Source organism: Cupressus sempervirens, chromosome 6 (assembly GCF_028749045.1).
Source record: "Cupressus sempervirens isolate cs-2001-9-10 chromosome 6, ASM2874904v1, whole genome shotgun sequence".
In the NCBI taxonomy this organism is placed as follows: domain Eukaryota; kingdom Viridiplantae; phylum Streptophyta; class Pinopsida; order Cupressales; family Cupressaceae; genus Cupressus; species Cupressus sempervirens.
The window spans coordinates 663,117,510-663,126,674 of record NC_143123.1 but is presented as its reverse complement, the minus strand read 5'-3'; the positions used below and the strand labels follow the sequence as shown (position 1 = coordinate 663,126,674).

Here is a 9,165-nt window from a genome sequence, read left to right as displayed (position 1 = left end):
GAAGAAGGATTCTAAAAGTAAGTAGACTAAACCCTTTTCTTGTTATTATTATAATTGCTTTGCTTATGGACATAAATCTAATTAATGTAGGAAACCTATATATAATAATAATGGAATGAATGGAAGTATTAACTCTATAGCTAATAGACCTTTGGGAACAAAAAATGTCATAAGAAATAGAATTATGTGTTATAAGCACAACAATTTTGGTCATAGTGCTAGGGATTGTAGAGTATAGACTAATCAATTTGGACCTAGATATGGAAAAAAATGTTAAAGCATGTCAAATTTGAAACCATTTTGGACATACAACAAGGTTTTGTATAATGAATAGCATGAGAACACCTAATATGAGATCACAAAATATGAAATTTGTAAGGAATGTGAACAACAATGTAAGAAGGAATGAGAATGTAAAAGAAAAACAAGCTGAAAGTCTTGATAAAGTATTTGTTAGAGAAAGAACACCTACGAGTACTCAAGTATGGGTAGAGAAGACTAAAGAAACATTAGAGAATAATTTGAAATTAGTGGCTATAGTAGAGAAACCTCTACCAATTGAGGAAAACAACTCATTAGAGAAACAAGGGATAATGTGCTTGAAATTTCACCAAACCCTTGAATGGTAACATAAAGTTTTGTTCACTTAGGAAAGCATGGAGATAGTGTTGATTGATGGAAGTATAAATAGGACAACAAGATACTGAGAGAGTGGGGGGGGGGGGGTGTGAATCTGAATCTTATTCTCAAATCTTCTTGTTGACCAATTCATGAGCTTCTCATTGGATTCTATATCACCAGAATTTTCTTATTCAATAATATTTACAAGCTGGGTAATTATTGGGGCTTCGCCATAAAAATTTTAAATATCAAAAGCTTCAAAAAAAATGTTTTTTAAACCATATAACACCTTCTTTTTTTTGTGCTCCCTTCTTAGCTCTTTTTTATTCTTCTTTTTTGGCAAAATTTCTTGTAACAAAATTGTCTTCTCCAATGTAAGGTTTGCCAAATCTAATTGTGGTATTTCAATTACTTTATCTAGACTAACTCCAATATCTGGTGAGGTGTCTTTTATTGACTTACCTTTACATGGTGAAGGAGTGTTGTTTCTCAGCACTGATCTGGGAGTTGGTGAGGGGGTGTCACCACTCAGTCATGTTGGTGCATCAGTGCTTGAGAAAATAATGGTTGCACTCAGTCAAGCTCTACTCACCTCTTTATTTACCTCAATATGAGGTGTTGATACTGGTTGAATATCTACACTTCCATCCTTTACCTCTGTCTCTACCTCTTTAATTGTGAGCCTTGATTTCTCAGCCTCTAGAGTATCAGGGGTGTTGGCATGTACTAGTGACATGTTGCCTTGTGGACTCAACACATCTAAACTTTCTCCACTACTGTAATCATCTTCGATGGTCATAGTCTCAATTTATTTATACGTATATGCTCCCTTGGTAGACAACCCAAAATGCTTTTCCAAAAAAAATCATCTTGTTTGATATAACTTCAAATTTATTTTGTAATATCAATAACATTCTATATTTAGGAACAAATCTATTCATGTAGTTCTCAAAAATGTTTCCTTGTGATCTTGTAATAGATTAGGCATAACCTTTACTAGAATGTCAGATCTTATCTTTTTCTCTTTAACTTCTACCTACTGTTTCAAGTCTATCATACAAATCTATGGGTATCTTCTTCTCAACTTCATTTTGAGATAGCTTATGATTAGCAATCATATCTATCATAGCCTCCTCAAATTTAGTTATATCAGTATTATCCAATGTTTCATATTTTACAAATCTAAAATTGAATAATCCTCAAGATCTTCTGAGATCTACACATATCTCATCAATAGATTTAGTTTTCCTTGTGGGTGGTTCTTTTACCAATCTCCTTCTCTTTGGTTTAGATACACTAGCTTAATAGTCTCTGCTACTTCTTTTTTCAATCTGCTCAATACAAGCAATTGCCCTAGTCCTTGGCTTATTTGGTGGTGGAGAGAGGGGTGTCACCACTAGCTTCTTTTAAGTTCTTCTAGCCTTTTGGCTAGGTGGTGTGGAAACAAATAGGGATTTACCCTTGTCTCCTGCTTCTTCTTCCTTATCACCACTACCCTATTCTTTATCTTCAAGACCTTGTGTGATTTGTAGTGGTTCCTTGTCTTTGCATAGGGTACCTAGTTTTTCTTCTAGGTCCTTTTCTTCTCCCTAGAAGCTATCTTAATATTGACACTTATGATGGCCTTAGCTTCCTCATATCTTCCAAAAGATTTAGCCTATGTGTTTATTTCTTCTTTTAATAATGCAACAATGTTTGCATTCACTAAGTCACTATCAATTTCATAATCAAAACCTTGTAACCAAGCCTTCCTCAGCTTTACTGCTTGTACAAATGTATTATTTGTATCTACAAGAAAACATATATCATTAGAATACATAGTTACCAATTTTTTAGATATTTTCATTCTCATCTTCATTCTTTTCTTAAATTCATTGTCGAGGTTTTGTTGAGTGATTCGATGTTTGATATTTAGATCTGAGGTTTGTGACCTAGTTTACAAGGTTTGACAGTGTTTGGTTTGGTTGATAGAACAAAAGAAAAAAGAACATAATAGTAAATTACATGTTTGAGTAGTGAGCTCTTCTTGTAGTTTAAATTACATGTTTGGTCAATGGGCTCTTCTTAAATACATTGCACTACAACTCCTAACAAGGTTGGCACAACTCCTAATAGGGTTGGAATCTCCTAACAGGGATTCAAAGTCTCCTAATAGGGACTCATATGTACTGAATGTTATAACAAAATCCTAACAGGGTCCATCCTCTAATAAGGAACTTATATATCAATATATCATCTTATGGGCATCATTCCCACCGGAGTTTTCCCTCTGATCAAGGGTTTCCCTAGTCAACATATCTGGTGTAATTGTTTATGTGTATCTTATTATGGTTGTTGTTTACTTTGGTTGAATGGTTAAATTTTTTTTTAAAAGATAAATGTTTTAATTGTTGGATAACTAATTCAACCCCCCTCTAGTTATCTTGGTGGACTATTGTTTCAAACAAGTTCCCTGTTTGTTGGATTTTCCTTCCAACAACTTCCACAAGTCCTTCTGATAAAGATAGTCCTCCATTTGCATCTTCCATAACTGAAAGTTCTACCCATTAAACTTCTCCACCTTTAGCTTACCTCATCTGTCATTACTCCCACTCAACCATGAGACCTGCTTGTAAAGGATCACTAAAAAAAATGACAACGGTTTGGCTAAAAAAAATAAAAATGATAGACTGAGCTAAAAAAATGATGACCGTCTAGCTCTGATACCACTTGTTAGGATTAACTTTAGACAGAAATAATAATTACATGCAAATATAACCAATATCAAAAAATAATAGATTGCACATAAGAGAACACAAAACACCAAGATTTAATAAGGTTTACCTAATCCCTAAGCTATGTCCACCAACAACAAGTCCAAAATTATTATTATCCAGTGATTACAATTCGTAATCCCTTACAGCTCAATACCACCACAAGAAGCTACAATATCACCATTATATTATGAAATCCCTAACCCCAAGCCTTTTTTATACAAGCTATTTGGCTTACAAAATTAGGGCTAGAATAAGTCATCCAATAGGAAAAATAGAAATCGATGCCTTTTACAATATAAGGGCATTTTTGGCTTTGGGGGTACTACCCTAAACACCCCCACGAAAGCGTTGCCCCTTGACCCCACCCTGTATTAGTGTGCTCCCCCAAGACCCCGTCTTGTACTCTCATAGAAATAATATGAGGAGAAAATTGCCAAATAAACCTCTTATTTTGATTAGGCTCCACATCACAACATTTCCTTTCAACAACTTTGAATTCATCCTTCAAGATTCCCTCATTGCATATTTTTTCATATGCTTCCCGAATTTCATAATCTCCTACTTTTCCAATCTTAGACATATAATAGCTCCTGACATCTTGAATCATAATAACCTTGGGTTGTATTAAGGATAATGCACCCATTGAATCTCCTTTCATTGCAATTTCTAGAATAACATGAAACTTTGGTGGAGAACAAGTATCACTCTTCACCAATTGAATTTTACTAACCTCTTGGCTCATTCCAATGGTGGATGAAGATGTCATTTCCTCTTTGCTAGGGTTCAAAAACTTTCCTTTCCTCTGAATTACTTGGAACAACTTAGATCTTCACTCAATTTCTTTCTCGTCTTAGATTTGCTCCAAATTGCCTTAAAATATTTTGCTTAGTCACTCAAATCACCAAATTTCTCTATGCTCTTGAAATATATATGCAAGGTGTGAAATAATTTCTTCAAATTTTGATATATACCTTCTTTTGGTTGATTTAGGGTATCCTTTAATGTTGCTTTCTTTGGTAGGTGGAAGCCAGCTATCTCGAGTTCCATTGGTGCCTTTGAACTAGGTCTTTACTATACAATTCGGTCTATTCCATCTAACTCAACCCATACACCAGTTTACTTCTAAAGTACTCGATCCATGTTGCAATCCTCAGTCATAGACAATTTTATTGATGTTCAACACTAACTGTATAAAAGGTTTTGTTGTACTAATCCTTTCACAAATATATTCTTATGCATCTTTATATACGCAAATATGAACTTTGGCACATTTCATGTAAGGAACTAATATATGATATATCAAATAAGTATATAGTTCCATACATACTTTCTTGCTTAGTTTGAGATGACATGATCACCTTCTCCATTGTATTGGGTGACCTCAACTCTATTTGCTCCACTATTTCCATCTTTTTCTTTCTTTTTCCATGTTTGATTCATCTCCTTCTTTACTTGTTCAATGTCCACTTTACCTTTACCTTTGTCTTTGATGCAGTGCAAGGTAGGATAATCCCTAAAGGAGATGTCCTAGCCCCCAGCAAATAAACACACAATGGAAGATAAACAACAATGCAAGATTTGAAGTCAAGTCACAATAATTTATTCATAGATATAACTAATTACATGCAATATGTCGAGCTGTAAGGCCTTATTGGTTATGGCCAAACACAAAGTCAACAATAGTTCTGCAAGATCCCTCAAGATCCAATCCAAACCCTAGCTAGTCCAAATCCACACTCTAGTAGAAACCTGCAAGGAAATCCAAACTAGTACTCACAAGCCCACCAAGCAATCTCCTTGTTTTCCAAGCCTTAGCTACTATCCCTTCTCAAAAATTTGCTCCTCTACCACCACCTCTTCTCCAAGATGGATGAATAATCACAATCCTATTGTAAACTACCTCACATTCAGTGCTCTATCCATAGACTTAGGAAAAACTTTCTCTCCAGCTACTCTCCACACTCACTCCTCTTATAAATGAATGAATAATGACTAAAGACTCAACAAGACCCCTTATTTATACCCAACTAAGTCATGAGTTGGCCCAGTAAGCTACAAATTAAATATCCCTTATATTAGTTACTCAAAGAGCCACAAGTCAACCTCCAATAGAAATTAAATACCAAATGCCTTTAATGACTTACGATACTTATTAAATACATCAATATTAATTACCTAAGACCCAAATAGGTCCACTAAAATCCCTTAATCATGCAGGATACCCAACTACCCCAAGATACTCCTACATCACACTCTCTAGGTGGGAAAAGAAAAGTGTGTCCCACACTTTGATGCTTGATGAAAAATCCACAATCATCTTAATCTTCACAAAAGGCTTCTACTCCAATAGGGACAAGAAAACTAACATGCAAATCATCCACATCTACATCACTTTTTCAAACACTAGAATCTCAACCATCCAATCAACATGTGCACTTCTAGGAACAAACTGAACATAATGCTTCATCAACAGATCCCCATCCACATCAACAACTAGTGAATCCACACCAACAACAACAACCTCCATATTAGTAGCAATATGTAACCCCTCAACAACATATGCCAAACTCTCAACACCAATGACCTCATTGCTCACAACAAGATTCTTTGCAACATACAAGTCACCACCAATAGCAACTAGGTCATCCACAACCAACTGCTCTGCAATCTCCATGTCAGACTCAACCAATTTATCATGAAAACCAATCTCCATCTTAGTATCAACAAGATTAGGAATATCCTCAACAATAGCCTCCAATTGCTCTACAAGTTCTATATCAAGCTCCACAAACTAATCAACAAAACCAAAGACTTCCACCTTGACCTTGCGATGCCATCTTCTCTCTCAAACAAGTCTTCTAGTTGGCCAGACAACTCTCTTTCAATTTGATAGACTCCAACTCTAGTAGCATACAACTTCCTTCTTTTATTTCTCAACTCTTTTAGAAAAAGCAACATCCATAACACCATCCACCTTAGCTATTGTTTCATTAATCTTCCTCTCCACTATATCATGGAGATTTGAAATCACTCTAGGGTCCAATCCTCTTGGAGCCATCTTTGAAGATCTTCACAAACCCTTTGAAAAAAATCACCAATAGATCAATCTTCCTGAAAAAGATCAACCTTCCATTTTCGCAACCATAGATCCATTTGCATGTCCTCCCAAGGTCCTAGTGCAAACTAACTCAACTTTGGTGATCTATCTACATGCTCAGGAACAACCTTTACTCCGATACCATTTGATGTAGTGCAAGGTAGGAGAATCCCCAAAGGAGGTTTCCTAGCCCCCAGCAAATAACCACACGATGGAAGATAAACAAAAATGCAAGATTTGAAGCCAACTCACAATAATTTATTCATAGATATAACTGATTACATGCAATGTGCTAGGCCGTAAGGCCTTCTCGGTTACAGCCAAATACAAAGCAAGTAATAGTTCTACAAGATCCCTCAAGATCCAATCCAAATCCTAGCTAGTCTAGATCCACAGTCTAGTAGAAACCTCCAAGGAAATCCCAACTGGTACTCATAAGCCCACCAAGCAATCTCCTTGTTTCCCAAGCCTCAACTACTAGCCCTTCTCAAAAAAATTCTCCTCTACCACCACCTCTTCTCCAAAATGGATGAATAATCATAATCCTTTTGTAAACTACCTTACATTCAACGCTCTATCCACATACTTAGGAAAAACTCACTCTCTAGCTACTCTCCACACTCACTCCTCTTCTAAATGAATGAATAATGATTAAAGACTCCACAAGACCCCATATTTATACCCAACTAAGCCCCAAGTTGGCCCAGTAAGCTACAAATTAAATATCACTAGTACATTTGACCCCATTTTTAGACCAAAATTTTTGACCATCTATTAAAATGTTTTAAATTGGTCGGAATATGAAAAGAAAAATATTTTTTTTAAATAATCCATGCCCGTGTTGGTCAAAATTTTGACCAACACAAGATTAACATGAAAAAGGGTTTTGGCTTGTTATGTTTAACACGGAGCATAGTCAACTACTTTTTTTTCATCTACACGGAGAGAGAGATGAGTAGAGGGAGAGAGAGGTGGAGCCACAGCTATGGAGGCGACCTTAGCACAGCCTGATGTTAAGCTATTCAATCGTTGGACTTTCAAAGATGTGGAGGTTAGTGACTTTTCTCTACAAGATTATATAGTTGTTTCAGCACGAAAGCATGCAACATTTGTTCCACACACTACTGGACGATATTCAGTTAAAAGATTTTGAAAGGAATAATGCCCCATTGTTGAGCGGTTGAGAAATTCACTGATGATGCATGGGCACAATAATGGAAAGAAGTTGATGGCTATGCGGATAGTAAAGCATGCCATGGAAATCATTCATCTGCTTACTGAACAGAACCCAATTCAGGTCATTGTTGATGTAATCATCAACAATGGTCCAAGAGAAGATGCAACTCAGATTGGTTCTGCCGATGTTGTAAGACAACAAGCAGTTGATATATCTCCCCTGAGATGTGTTAATCAGGCAATCTATCTTCTTACGACTGGTGCCCGAGAAAGTGCATTCTAAAATATTAAAACAATTGTTGAGTGTCTTGCTGATGAGCTCATTTCTCTACACGACAATTTTCCAACACTAGCCTGACATCTTCTCCGTAGTTCAAAATTCTATATTAAAACCATCTCAAATATGCTAATCAACATGGGTTTTGGAGATCTCATGTTGATCATCTGCCAAGTATCAAGTTACATTTCTTATTAGAAGGTAGAAAATTTGTGGATTTTGGCTTCCATGGAGAAAATACAACACAAGTTTGTTACTATTGGAGAGCTCAAATTACATGTTGCAGAGATTGGATCAGGTATTTTTCATTTTCCATTTAAGAGTTCTTCCACATTTGGGGTTTCAATTGTTTAGGGTTTCATGAACTCTGCCTCAGTCAGAGAGACATTGATAATGTTTGAATACAGGTCCAGATGTGTTGTTGCTTCATGGATTTCCTGAAATCTGGTATTCATGGCATCATCAGATGATTTCCTTAGCAGATGCAGGGTTTCATGCAATTTCTCTTGATTTCAGAGGCAATGGACTTTTTGATCAGCCTTCCCAAATAGAGAATACCAATTTTGTGGATCTGGTGGAAGACCTGGCAAACCTAATGAATGTTTTAGGAATTCAAAAAGTATGTAGCCAAAACTCTATTTTCATTTGATTTACAATATACCCTCTTGAGCTAATTGAATCTTCATCTCATCTTCACAATATCTATTCCATGAATTTGCAGGTATTTGTTGTGGGTAAGGATTTTGGAGCAGGGGTTGCATATTACTTTGACCTTCTTTACCCTGATCTAGTGAGAGGCATTATAACATTGGGTGTACCTTATATTAGGCCTGGCACAAAAGCCATTCACTTGGATTCTTTTCCTCAAGACTTTTATATGAGACATTGGCAGGTTTCTCTCTATTTTTCTTTCCGTGTTACTCAATATTAAATGAAATGAATGTTGGCATATTGCTTTGTAATGGGCCTTTTATTCTCATCTAGGAGCCTGGAAGAGGTTTGGAAAATTTTGGGCATTTTGATATAAAAGCAGTGGTAAGGAATATATATACCCTTTTCTCTGGAAGTGAACTGCCAGTGGCAGAAAAGGGTAAAGAGATAATGGACCTATATGATCCTGTAAATCCTTTGCTATCTTGGTTTACTGAAGATGACCTTAAAACATACACAAGCCTTTATGAGAAATTAGGATTTTCTCTCCCTCTGTAGCTTACATATGGTGGAATTTCCAGGTATGC

The 9,165-nt window shown here is 36.0% G+C and overlaps 2 pseudogenes; both read left to right on the top strand.

Annotated features, from left to right (window-relative positions):
- The first annotated feature begins 7,459 nt into the window (after positions 1-7,459).
- LOC149553934 (small ribosomal subunit protein uS7 pseudogene) lies at positions 7,460-8,008 on the top strand (annotated as a pseudogene).
- Positions 8,009-8,152: 144 nt separating this feature from the next.
- The window catches only part of LOC149553933 (uncharacterized), a 37,931-nt pseudogene continuing 36,918 nt past the window's right edge, over positions 8,153-9,165 (top strand).